Below are 12,489 nucleotides of genomic sequence, written 5' to 3'. Positions count from 1 at the left end.
CAGCACCATATATTTTACATCAATAATTAAGATTAATATGTTCAGACTATATTAAGAATAAAATAGTGATTAATCAAGAGATTAAGAATTTTCCCTCCTTTTTTCTTTGGGTTTGTGGGGTGTAACGCAAGAAGGGAGGGACGCAGACCCAGATCGGTGGACTGAGTTCCCCAGACGTGGGAACACATGACCATCGTGGGAACACATGACCATCATCATTACCGGCAAGGCGGCTACAATCATTTTTGGTTAAAAATAGATATTACGTACTACTTTCTTAGAGCATCTCTATTTAGTGACTCCAATCATCACAAAAAAGGTGACAACCCATGTAATTAAAATTATATCACTCTCTCGGATACACTTATATTCTCCTTTTATTCTTTTTTTTTATAATTCTTTTCCTTACATATTTTCTTGCAATTTGGCTAATTAATGATTGTTTTAAATTCCATAAGAATTAAAATTTTAAATTAATTTAACGTTCATAGGCATTGGTGGGTGAAATTTTCAAATAATTTTTTTTTCAAAATTGTATTATATTAATTTACCAATTGGTGCTAGGTAAATTGTTGTGATGTACCTGAAAATCAAATTATTTTATAAGGCGAAGTGAGGGTTTGAATATTTCAATGAATGAGATTAAGATAAGAGAATCTAATCCAACAAACGGTCCATAAGTGATGAAATCTAACTTTGTCACAATTTGAACTTCTTTAGGTTGAAAGGTTCACAAAAAAAAAATTTAAAAAAAGAAAAGAAAAAGATATCACGTCCAAAATTCAACATAAGAAAAGTTACCACAAAAAAAAAAGTTATCGACATAAATAAATATATATAGCCCTATACAAAGCCCGAAAGAAATAGCCCCTCGTTAGGAGAGATTCTTTTATAAAGCCCCAAAGATTCCTCAGAGCTCTAAAATGATCTATATCCACCACTTTTCCAGCCCCATATACAACCCCTCACTGAGGATACTCTTATGTTGTGACATTGGTTTGGGATGACATTGGCCTTATTTTACTTGAAACATTTTCACTTTCTTTTATTTTTCTCCAATACTCTTCGTAATTTTATTAGCGATTGAATAAATCAGAATAGAATTATATATATAAATTAATCATTTATGAGGCGGCTATTATTTTATTCTTATGGGAGGAGGGGGAGGGCGTCAGGTAGTCGACAGCCGGCACTCCATGATCACGTCGAATCCTTATGAAAATGAATCCAGAACAAAATCGCGCTAAAGTTAGGGCGTCACCCGTAAGTGGCGCGCTGTGTGGCCCGAGCACAGTGATAAGTGAGCAAGGGTCGCTGTATCTCCATCGGCACCCGGATGCAGTGTTAAATGAGCAAGGGGGCCATAGAAACTTCTTTTCGAACGACTCCACTCAAAGTTGTTTGGGAGCATATGCTCCTATCAACTTTACCCAGGACACACAAAAGAAGTACTTTGATCCTATTAGACGGGGGAGGGTGAAGAAGCTAGGACAGAAGGGTAGAGTTCAAGAGAGCAAAATGCGTTTAGGAACGTGGAATATAGGAACCTTAACGGGAAAATCTATGGAAGTAGTGGAAGTTATGGTGAGGAGAAGGATAAATATTATGTGCTTACAAGAAACTAAGTGGGTTGGTAGTAAGGCAAAGGATCTAGAAAACTCAGGGTTTAAACTTTGGTATTCGGGCACAAATAGAACGAGAAACGGTGTTGGCATCATCGTGGACAAGACCTTGGTACAAGATGTTGTAGATGTCAAGAGGGTAGGAGATAGAATCATGGCAATCAAGATTGTAATAGGACAAGAACTTATCAATGTGATTAGTGCGTACGCACCTCAAGTAGGGTTGGATACGAGTTCGAAGGAGAAATTTTGGGAAGATCTTGGAGACTTGGTGCAAGGAATTGCTCAGACGGAGAATTTATTTATAGGAGGAGATTTAAATGGACACGTGGGCAGGGAGACAGGCAACTATGGAGGTTTTCATGGTGGCCATGGTTTTGGGGAGAGAAACGAGGATGGGGAAGCTATCTTGGATTTTGCAATGGCATATGATCTCTTCTTAGCCAACACCTTCTTTAAGAAGAGAGAAGAACATGTGATCACCTACAAGAGTGGGTCGTCAAAAACACAAATAGATTTTCTTCTAATGAGGAAAGGGGATCGTATAACTTGTAAGGATTGTAAAGTTATACCAGGAGAGAGCGTGGCTAATCAACATCGCTTGTTGGTGATGGATGTACATATCAAAAGAGTAAGACAAAAGAACAAGACTTGGAAGTGCCCAAGGACTAGATGGTGGAATCTAAAAGAAGAAAAACAAGTCATTTTCAAAGAGAAGGTAATCACCCAATGTGTGTGGGATAGAGAGGGGGAAGCTAGCCAAATGTGGGATTCCATGGCTAGTTGTATCCGAAAAGTAGCAAAAGAGGTATTAGGAGAGTCCAAAGGCTTTGCCCCACACCAAAAGGAATCTTGGTGGTGGAATGAGGAGGTACAAACAAAGGTGAAGGCTAAGAAGGAATGTTGTAAAGCCGTATACAAGGAGAGGACCGATGAAAATGGTGAAAGGTATAGAAAAGCGAAGCAAGAGGCGAAGAAAGCTGTCAGAGAAGCTAAGTTAGCGGCTTACGACGATATGTATAAACGACTAGATACCAAAGAAGGAGAGTTAGATATCTATAAACTATCTAGAGCAAGGGAAAAGAAGACAAGGGACCTAAACCAAGTGAGGTGCATCAAGGATGAGGATGGAAAGGTTCTTGCTACAGAGAACGCGGTTAAAGACAGATGGAGAGGTTATTTTCATAATCTTTTCAATGAAGGACATGAAATGAGTGCTTCTTTAGGGGAGTTGAGTAACTCAGAAGAGTGTAGAAACTACTCTTTTTATCGTCGAATCCGGAAGGAAGAAGTGGTTGTAGCTTTGAAGAAGATGAAGCATAAAAAAGCAATAGGCCCAGACAATATACCAATCGAAGTGTGGAAACTTTTGGGAGAGACAGGTATAACATGGCTCACTGACCTTTTCAATAGGATTTTGAAAACGAAGAAGATGCCAAATGAGTGGCGAACGAGCACTTTGGTGCCTATCTACAAGAATAAGGGCGACGTACAAAATTGCATGAACTATAGGGGTATTAAGCTAATGAGTCATACAATGAAGCTCTGGGAGAGAGTCATTGAGCATAGATTGAGGCAAGAGACACGGGTTTCGGACAACCAATTCGGGTTCATGCCAGGGCGCTCAACCATGGAGGCAATCTATCTCTTACGAAGATTGATGGAAAGATATAGAGATGGGAAAAAGGATTTACACATGGTCTTTATAGATTTGGAAAAAGCGTATGATAGGGTCCCAAGAGACATTCTTTGGAGGATTTTAGAGAAGAAAGGAGTACGAGTAGCATATATCCAAGCTATAAAGGATATGTATGAAGGAGCAAAGACTGCCGTAAGAACTCATGAAGGACAAACTGAAAGCTTTCCCATAACTGTAGGATTACATCAAGGCTCATCCTTAAGTCCTTACCTTTTTGCGTTGGTAATGGATGAGTTAACAGGACATATTCAAGATGATATTCCTTGGTGTATGCTTTTCGCAGACGATATAGTGTTGATAGATGAAACTCAGGAAGGGGTAAATGCAAAGCTTAACCTTTGGAGAGAAGTGTTGGAATCTAAAGGTCTTCGCCTAAGCCGATCAAAGACAGAATATATGGAGTGCAAGTTCAGTGCAAATGGAGGCCAAAACGAGTTAGGGGTGAGGATCGGAGATCAAGAAATACCAAAGAGCGACCGTTTTCGTTACCTAGGATCTATCTTGCAAAAGAACGGAGAATTAGATGGAGATCTCAACCATAGAATACAAGCTGGATGGATGAAGTGGAAGAGTGCATCCGGCGTGTTGTGTGACCGCCGTATGCCACTGAAGCTCAAGGGAAAATTTTATAGGACGACAATAAGGCCGGCGATGTTGTATGGCACAGAATGTTGGGCGGTGAAACATCAACACGTACACAAAATGGGTGTAGCGGAGATGAGGATGCTTCGTTGGATGTGTGGGCACACGAGAAAGGATAAGATTAGGAATGAGGATATCCGGGGTAAAGTAGGAGTAGCCGAAATTGAAGGAAAGATGAGAGAAAATCGGTTACGGTGGTTTGGACATGTGCAAAGAAGGCCTACTGACGCTCCGATTAGAACATGCGACTATGGGACAGAGGTTTAGGGCCGAAGGGGTAGAGGAAGACCTAGGAAAACTTTGGAAGAGACTCTAAGAAAAGACTTAGAGTACTTGGATCTAACGAAGGACATGACACAGGATCGAGCACAATGGCGTTCTAAGATTCATATAGCCGATCCCACTCAGTGACTTGGATTTTCCAAGTCTCCAACCGAGAAGTTTTCCTCACTCGGGAAATTAAGGGAACACTACCCCAACCTACATGCCCCACTCAGAAAGCTTCAACATACAAGCTTCAACAAAAGAAAATTCAAAGAACTTAGCGAAGAAGGCTTTGGTGTATTTAACACAATACGTTGAAATGAAGGAAAGCTTATTTATTGATATCCCCGATAAGCTACAAATATGTACATATACATGAGTCAAAATAAACACACAAGAGGGAGCCTTCACAAAGGTTGCTTAGGAGAAGTCTCAACAGTCGGTAGAGCCCCAGAAAGAGAAGGCACCGGAGGGGGATCATTTGGAGCCTCAGTACTGGACAGAACCCTAGAAGGAGGAGGCATCAGAGGTTGATCATTCGGAGCTTCATTACGCGGTACAGCCCCAGAAGACGAAGGCAATAAATGCCTTTGGAACAAACCCACAAATCTCTGATGATCAAGTAAAACCTGACCATCAGTTTCCTTCATCTGGTCAAGCTTCCTCTTCATGTTTGTAGCATAGTCATGTGCGAGCCGGTGCAACTGTTTATTCTCATGCTTGAGCCCTCTAATCTCCTGTTTGAGACTCATCACTTCAGCCGCCAATGATTCAACTTGGCGGGTTCGAGCAAATAGGCGTTGGGCCATATTAGACACAGAACCTGCACACTGAACACTGAGAGCCAGCGAATCCTTAACAGCTAACTCATCAGACCGTTTGGAAAGTAGTCTGTTATCTTTGGGAGTGAGAAGGTTCCTGGCCACCACCGCAGCGGTCATATCATTCTTCATCACGGAATCCCCAACGGTAAGAGGACCAGTAGGGGAGACGAAGGATGGGCGCCATATGTTGTCTGGAGAAGGCGGGGCTGCCTCTTCAACAAGGCTCAAGTCAAAACGACGGTCGGAGGGGCCAGACATTTTCAAAGGTGTTGAAGAGAGAAGAGGTCGGACAAATCAAGATCTTAGAAGTGCAAGAATGAAGCTTCTACTGGTGGAGATTCAAGTGTGCTTTGGAACTTAATGCCAGCCCCTATAAAAATCTGCACTCGACGGAGCTTCAGAAATCGAAGAGGCGCCTGCTCAGAAATCGAAGAGGCGTTTGCTTTCTCAAAAGCTGGGCTGCTTAGAGATCACGAGGGTTGATCTCAGAAATCGAAGAGGCGTTTGCTTTCTCAAAAGTTGGGCTGCTCAAAGACCACGAAGGCCGATCTCAGAAATCGAAGAGGCGCTCGCTTTCTCAAAAGCTGGGCTGCCCAGAGACCACGAGGGCCGATCTCAGAAATCGAAGAGGCACCTACTTTTCCAGCCTTGTCAGCACCTGTCACATGCACACTCAGCTTTGCGGAAATTATGGGCATTCTGTCGAAGACTTCTGGGGAAGTAGAAAACACATGAATCTTACTGTTCAATCACCCACTTCCCACACGCAACAATAGCTCATGGGTACCACAGATAACTTTGCCAAAGTTCTCTGCCAAAGTTGAGCACGTGAAGCTTGCAGCTCCCACTACATCGCTCTGACCAAGAAGGGTAAAAGAATAGCAAAGAAACAGCACTAACAAAGTTTAGACCCATAAATTTTGAAGGTCTAGCTACCATATTATTACCCACAAGGGTAAAGGAACAGTACCACTGCTGGATAATTGGAAAGTCCCTGTGTGTCAACCTCTGTGCTTCGTGGCAAGGTAGACTAGCAAACATGCCCAACCTTTACTCACATTAGAGAAAACACTCCCAATAAGATTGCTTGCTCCAAAATCAAAGAGGCACCGTCCTCCGAATCTCGAGAGCCAGACTCCCAACATGACTACTTTCTTAAAAATCGAAGAGAAGGTAAATGAACAGTACCATTGCTGGATAATTGGAAAGTCCCTGTGTGTCAACCTCTGTGCTTCGTGGCAAGGTAGACTAGCAAACATGCCCAACCTTTACTCACATTCGAGAAAACACTCCCAACAAGATTGCTTGCTCCAAAATCGAAGAGGCACCGCCCTCCGAATCTCGAGAGCCAGACTCCCAACATGATTACTTTCTCAACAATCGAAGAGACACTGCTCCCCGAATCTTCGAAAGCCAGACCCCCAGCATGATTGCTTTCTCAAAAATCGATGAGGCATCGCTCTCCGAATCAATCGAAGAGGCGCTCGCTTTCTCAAAAGCTGGGCTGCTCAGAGACCACGAGGGCCGATCTCAGAAATCGAAGAGGCACCTACTTTTCTAGCCTTGTCAGCACCTGTCACACGCACACTCAGCTTTGCAGAAATTATGGGCATTCTGTCGAAGACTTCTGGTGAAGTAGAAAGCACATGAATCTTACTGTTCAATCACCCACTTCCCACACGCAACAATAGCTCATGGGTACCACAGATAACTTTGCCAAAGTTCTCTGCCAAAGTTGAGCACGTGAAGCTTGCAGCTCCCACTACATCGCTCTGACCAAGAAAGGTAAAAGAATAGCAAAGAAACAGCACTAACAAAGTTTAGACACATAAATTTTGAAGGTCTAGCTACCATATTATTACCCACAAGGGTAAAGGAACAGTACCACTGCTGGATAATTGGAAAGTCCCTGTGTGTCAACCTCTGTGCTTCGTGGCAAGGTAGACTAGCAAACATGCCCAACCTTTACTCACATTCGAGAAAACACTCCCAACAAGATTGCTTGCTCCAAAATCGAAGAGGCACCGTCTTTCGAATCTCGAGAGCCAGACTCCCAACATGACTACTTTCTTAAAAGCGAAGAGAGGGTAAAGGAACAGTACCATTGCTGGATAATTGGAAAGTCCCTGTGTGTCAACCTTTGTGCTTCGTGGCAAGGTAGACTAGCAAACATGCCCAACCTTTACTCACATTCGAGACAACACTCCCAACAGGATTGCTTGCTCCAAAATCGAAGAGGCACCGCCCTCCGAATCTCGAGAGCCAGACTCCCAACATGATTACTTCCTCAAAAATCGAAGAGACACTGCTCTCCGAATCTCGAGAGCCAGACCCCCAGCATGATTGCTTTCTCAAAAATCGATGAGGCATCGTTCTCCGAATCTCGAGAGCCAGATACCACAGACCACTTTTTCAAAGTGCTCTGACAGAGTTAAAACATGTGAAACTGGCAGCTCCCACTACCGTGCTATGACCAAGCAGGGTAAAGGAATAACATTACTACTTGTTGTTAGGGAGACTCCTATATATGTCGACCTCCATCCCCAACGGACAGGCAGACCTGCAAAAATGCTCAACCCTTCATCATATCTGAGAGGGCACTCCCAACAAAGCCTTTCGAAATATTCAGCTTTCTTTCCCCCCGATAATACCTCTGCAAACAAGCTATACTAGAGCAAGAATATCTCATATCATCAGGGTTAAAAGCAAGAGTATCCCATATCATGCTTTTTCCCTGTCTTTTCCTTTGGCCTTGTTTTTACCTGCAAGACAAGGAGAAAGAGAGCAATCAGTCAGCACTTGGAATCAAGCTTCCAGCCAGGAACTGACTGCCTGGAACCCCTTACCTGATTACTTACCTGGCATTGCTCTCGAGTACTCATCTTCAACATCTTATGTTTCTAGGGAAGATTCCGCATCTGCTTGAGGAACAGATAGGGCAAGTGCGAAGGATACAAGGAAGCATGTGGAGACAAGCGTAACAGCACACGTGCCGATACATCCATTACTCTGTCAAAAGCAAAAGTATCCCATATCAGCAGGGTGGAACGTACTCTAGATTTGATGGACTTGTTTTGACCCTCAAATTCTTCATTTGGCCTTATACTCTGGAGGAAACCAGAAAACCCTCCAGCTCAGTTCAAGAATAAGCCTGTGGAAAGTTACTTCTTCAAAAGCAAAAGTATCTCATATCATCTCTTCTCATTTTTCTTCTCTTTATCCTTCATGCTGCTGCAAGATGGGGAGAAGGTGAACAATCAGTCGGAGCTCTGATTGCTTACCTTGTCTGTCACCTCTTTCAGCAGACCCCATAGCTCGGCGACTTGGGGGACTCCTACTACATGGTTTGTATCGCGCTTGACCAAGCCTGAAACTACAAGTAAGATTCAAGTGAAATTGATACATTACCTTGTGCATCTCCACCAGTTAAAGATACCACCCCTGGATGGAGGAAGAGTACTTCCAAAGAAGATGCCACATCTACCTATGAGACAGATAAGGCAAGTCAAGACGACACCACACTCCGATACTTAGAAGTTTCGTGATTACGAGATCATTCTCCTACAATATTTCCTAATGTCATTTGTACTAAATCATTCACTTGTACTCACTAAAGGAGAGCTTGAACCTATGTACTTGTGTAAACCCTTCACAATTAATGAGAACTCTTCTATTCCGTGGACGTAGCCAATCTGGGTGAACCACGTACATCTTGTGTTTGCTTTCCTATCTCTATCCATTTATATACTTATCCACACTAATGACCGGAGCAATCTAGCGAAGATCACAAAAAGCGACCGTTTTCGCTACCTAGGATCTATCTTGCAAGAGAACGGAGAATTAGATGGAGATCTCAACCATAGAATACGAGCTGGATGGATGAAGTGTAAGAGTGCATCCGGCGTGTTGTGTGACCGTCGTAGGCCACTGAAGCTCAAGGGAAAATTTTATAGGACGGCAATAAGGCCAGCGATGTTGTATGGCACAGAATGTTGGGCGGTGAAGCATCAACACGTACACAAAATGGGTGTAGCGGAGATGAGGATGCTTCGTGGGATGTGTGGGCACACGAGAAAGGATAAGATTGGGAATGAGGATATCCGAGGTAAAGTAGGAGTAGCCGAAATTGTAGGAAAGATGAGAGAAAATCGGCTCCGGTGATTTGGATATGTGCAAAGAAGGCCGACTGACGCTCCGGTTCGAAGATGTGACTACGGGACAGAGGTTTAGGGGCGAAGGGGTAGAGGAAGACCTAGGAAAACTTTGGAAGAGACTCTAAGAAAAGACTTAGAGTACTTGGATCTAACGGAGGACATGACACAAAACCGAGCGCAATGGCGTTCTAGGATTCATATAGCCGACCCCACTTAGTGGGAAAAGGCTTTGTTGTTGTTGTTGTTGTTGTTGTTTGGTTAACAATCATGAAATATTGAATACCATGACCTATTTTTGTTTGAGAAAAATAGAGGGTGTGTCATAGATAGAAAGAGAGATGGAGAATCGGCTTGAAGAATTATGTGTGTTATTCCTCAGACCTTGTGCCCATATATATAGTAAACCAATGAGGATTTCTTGCCTTGAAGTAATATACCCAGAAAGGGAATAATCTTCTACTATCCTAAATACAATCGACTAATGATTTACACAACCACACATGTGCTTGATATATATTCACAATACTCCCCATTGAGTGTGCAAATACTCAAGTAGATATAGCATAAGATCCTTAGGTAAATGTAGAAACATATGAAATTGTCTCGTCTAGTTGGCACAAGTAGTGAATGCGAGTCTCAAAACAAATGGAAGAATGCATAGGTAGTAATACTCACAAAACCTTGCTATGGTAAAACCCAAGATGGGATAAACACTCATAGTCTGAAGAGAAAAGTGAGAAGTTGCATTAAATCAAAACTATACATCTTGTGGATACAAGTAGAGCGCTCCCAATGGTATGACCAATCCAAGACGGGTGTCTTGTCAAAACCTAGTCATGTAGCAAAAACTCAGTGGGAAAAATACTCCTAATCGTAGGGGAAAAGAGTACATTAAGATCAAGTGAGTATACTTCTGGATACTCCCTTGAGTTTGACAAAACTTCCAAATGAGAACTACAAGCATTACTAATGAGATAGTTACACATACAATTACTCAGACAAGCTTCTGGAAAGTAAGCTTTGGTAGCGACTTCATGTAGAAATCGACAAGGTTGTCCGGGATCGGATTGCTTGACTTCAATCTTCTGATGCTCATACTGATGTAGACACAATAAGTTTGGTGTTGACTTCTTAGTTCTTGAATGGGACTCAACCAAGGATGAAAATTGCAGGTGCTTCGAAGATGTTCCTCTATTCATGTTGCGTGGTATATGGTGCAAGCTTGAAGACATCACAACTAAGGTCTATTTGGTTTATCTCCAAGATATTGACGTGTTCCTTAACGGTAAATACATGACCATTTGGGAATGTGCCTTGTGCGAGTTTGATAAACAACCAACGTTAACATAAAAAGTAAGGCAAGTATCATTCTGATGATCAAAGGGGTTGATTATGCTCAGGATGCGTAGGGATAAGCGCAATTCCGTAGTATTTTTAGGATAGCTAAAAAAGGTCTTTTAACACCAATTTGGTGGTGGCATGAAGGCGTAGTGCTACCTTTTTATCAAAAGATTATCAACACTTGAGATGTCTAATCTAATGCTCTAAGTTAAGTACAATAAACACTAATTACACTTATATATGGAATCTCCAAGGTCTCATTTGCATGTAACGTATGGACAATCAGGGGTATACTTAGCAACACCATTTGGTGTAGTTGGACTTCAAGCCGAGATAGTGTCGAATTTTTCCAAGATCTTTTATCTCAAATTCCAACTTCAGGTGCGAGATAGTATGTCATCGACATAAACTACAACTCTAGCAATTTTTAATTTTGTACACGCAGGGGCATATCTCCCTAACTGATCAACATTTACTTAAACGGGTATACCACATTCGACTATATTGTTTTGCATCCATAAAGTGAAAGCCTCATCTAAATTGAGAAGGTGTCTTGGGGCCTATAACTATTTGAACCAGTATATGTAATTCTTCTAGAATCGTATATGTGGATTTCGTATCAGGATCCTAGAGATATGTTATAACCACATTTATAGTGCTGCAATCAATTCAAGGCATATGAGATAAGTCTTGTGCCATAAGGCGACATTATATCGCACTATTTCAATCCTCTTATTCGACATGGATTGTTTATTTCTAGTTGACCAATCAGTTCCACGTTGTCACTAATCAACGAAAAGCGGTTCGATATCGTTGATTTTCGTTTATGTCGGTAGATACAATATAAGTGAAACATCACCGATGATAATCTTATTTCAATTCCATATCTCACCAAACTAGTATATTGAACCAAGAACTTCAAGTCTCGGGAGTAATCTAGATTAATCTCATGAGATGGAAATGATTAATACAACGATTGAGGAATGAGTTTTTTTGTGCCATGTTCCTCTACTTCTAAGTAGGTGAATTATTTGAACCGAGTGATTTGTTGCACTTCCACCGGATGACAGATTGATTGGCTAGCTGCCAATGTACTAGGATTGACCAATAGGTGCTAGGAATCTCCTCACACACTTAGTAGCATCGTGACGTCCTCTCTTCTAGGGAACAAAAAGACGTACGGACGTCCTCCATTCTATGGAACAAAAAGACATTTGTTAAAGAAATTCATCATTGCAAGCATGTTTCCTATTGGTATATGTGATCTTGTCACTATCACTAGATCAGAGAAAACGTCTAGTAGCATTATGTAAATCTAGAATAGGGATTGGGATGAGACACAGTGGGGATGTCCACGATAATTCGCTTTGTTCTTCAAGAAAGTTTACGTTCTTATCTCTTCCTAACGACGGGAAGACTGTCTCATTGAAATGACTATCCGCTAACTGAGAGGTAAAAAGATTGCTTGCAAGGGCTTAGGGGAATCATAATTGACATTGACTCACCTTTTGTAAGGACTTGTATTGGTACATTGATATGGCGCATTTGACACATAAATGTACACCCAAAACCCATAAGTACAAAACTTTATGCTTGTACCTAGTTATCAATTGTAATGTCAGTCTTCTGGACTTTATGATAGTAGGGGTGGTGAGCCTGCAACCAAATAATTGGTGCCAGGAGTCTAGCAAAGCAGCATTGGGTGTGGACAAACATATAACCAATGTGTCGATACGTCAACCCAAACTAGAAGATAATTAAATGGTTCGTATTTTGGTTGGATTAGTTCGCAAATATTCCCTTGAATCTGCTGTGAACAAAATGGAGGATCTGTAAGGATCGTAGGCGATTAATTAACTTGCCTATTAATGATCTTAGTATCTGGGCTAAATAGTTTGCCTATAAAGATCAGTGAGCATGTTGGACAAGGTATTATTGCCTCC

This window comes from Malus domestica, chromosome 17 (genome assembly GCF_042453785.1).
Source record: "Malus domestica chromosome 17, GDT2T_hap1".
Lineage (NCBI taxonomy): Eukaryota > Viridiplantae > Streptophyta > Magnoliopsida > Rosales > Rosaceae > Malus > Malus domestica.
Note: the sequence above shows the minus strand (reverse complement) of the source record.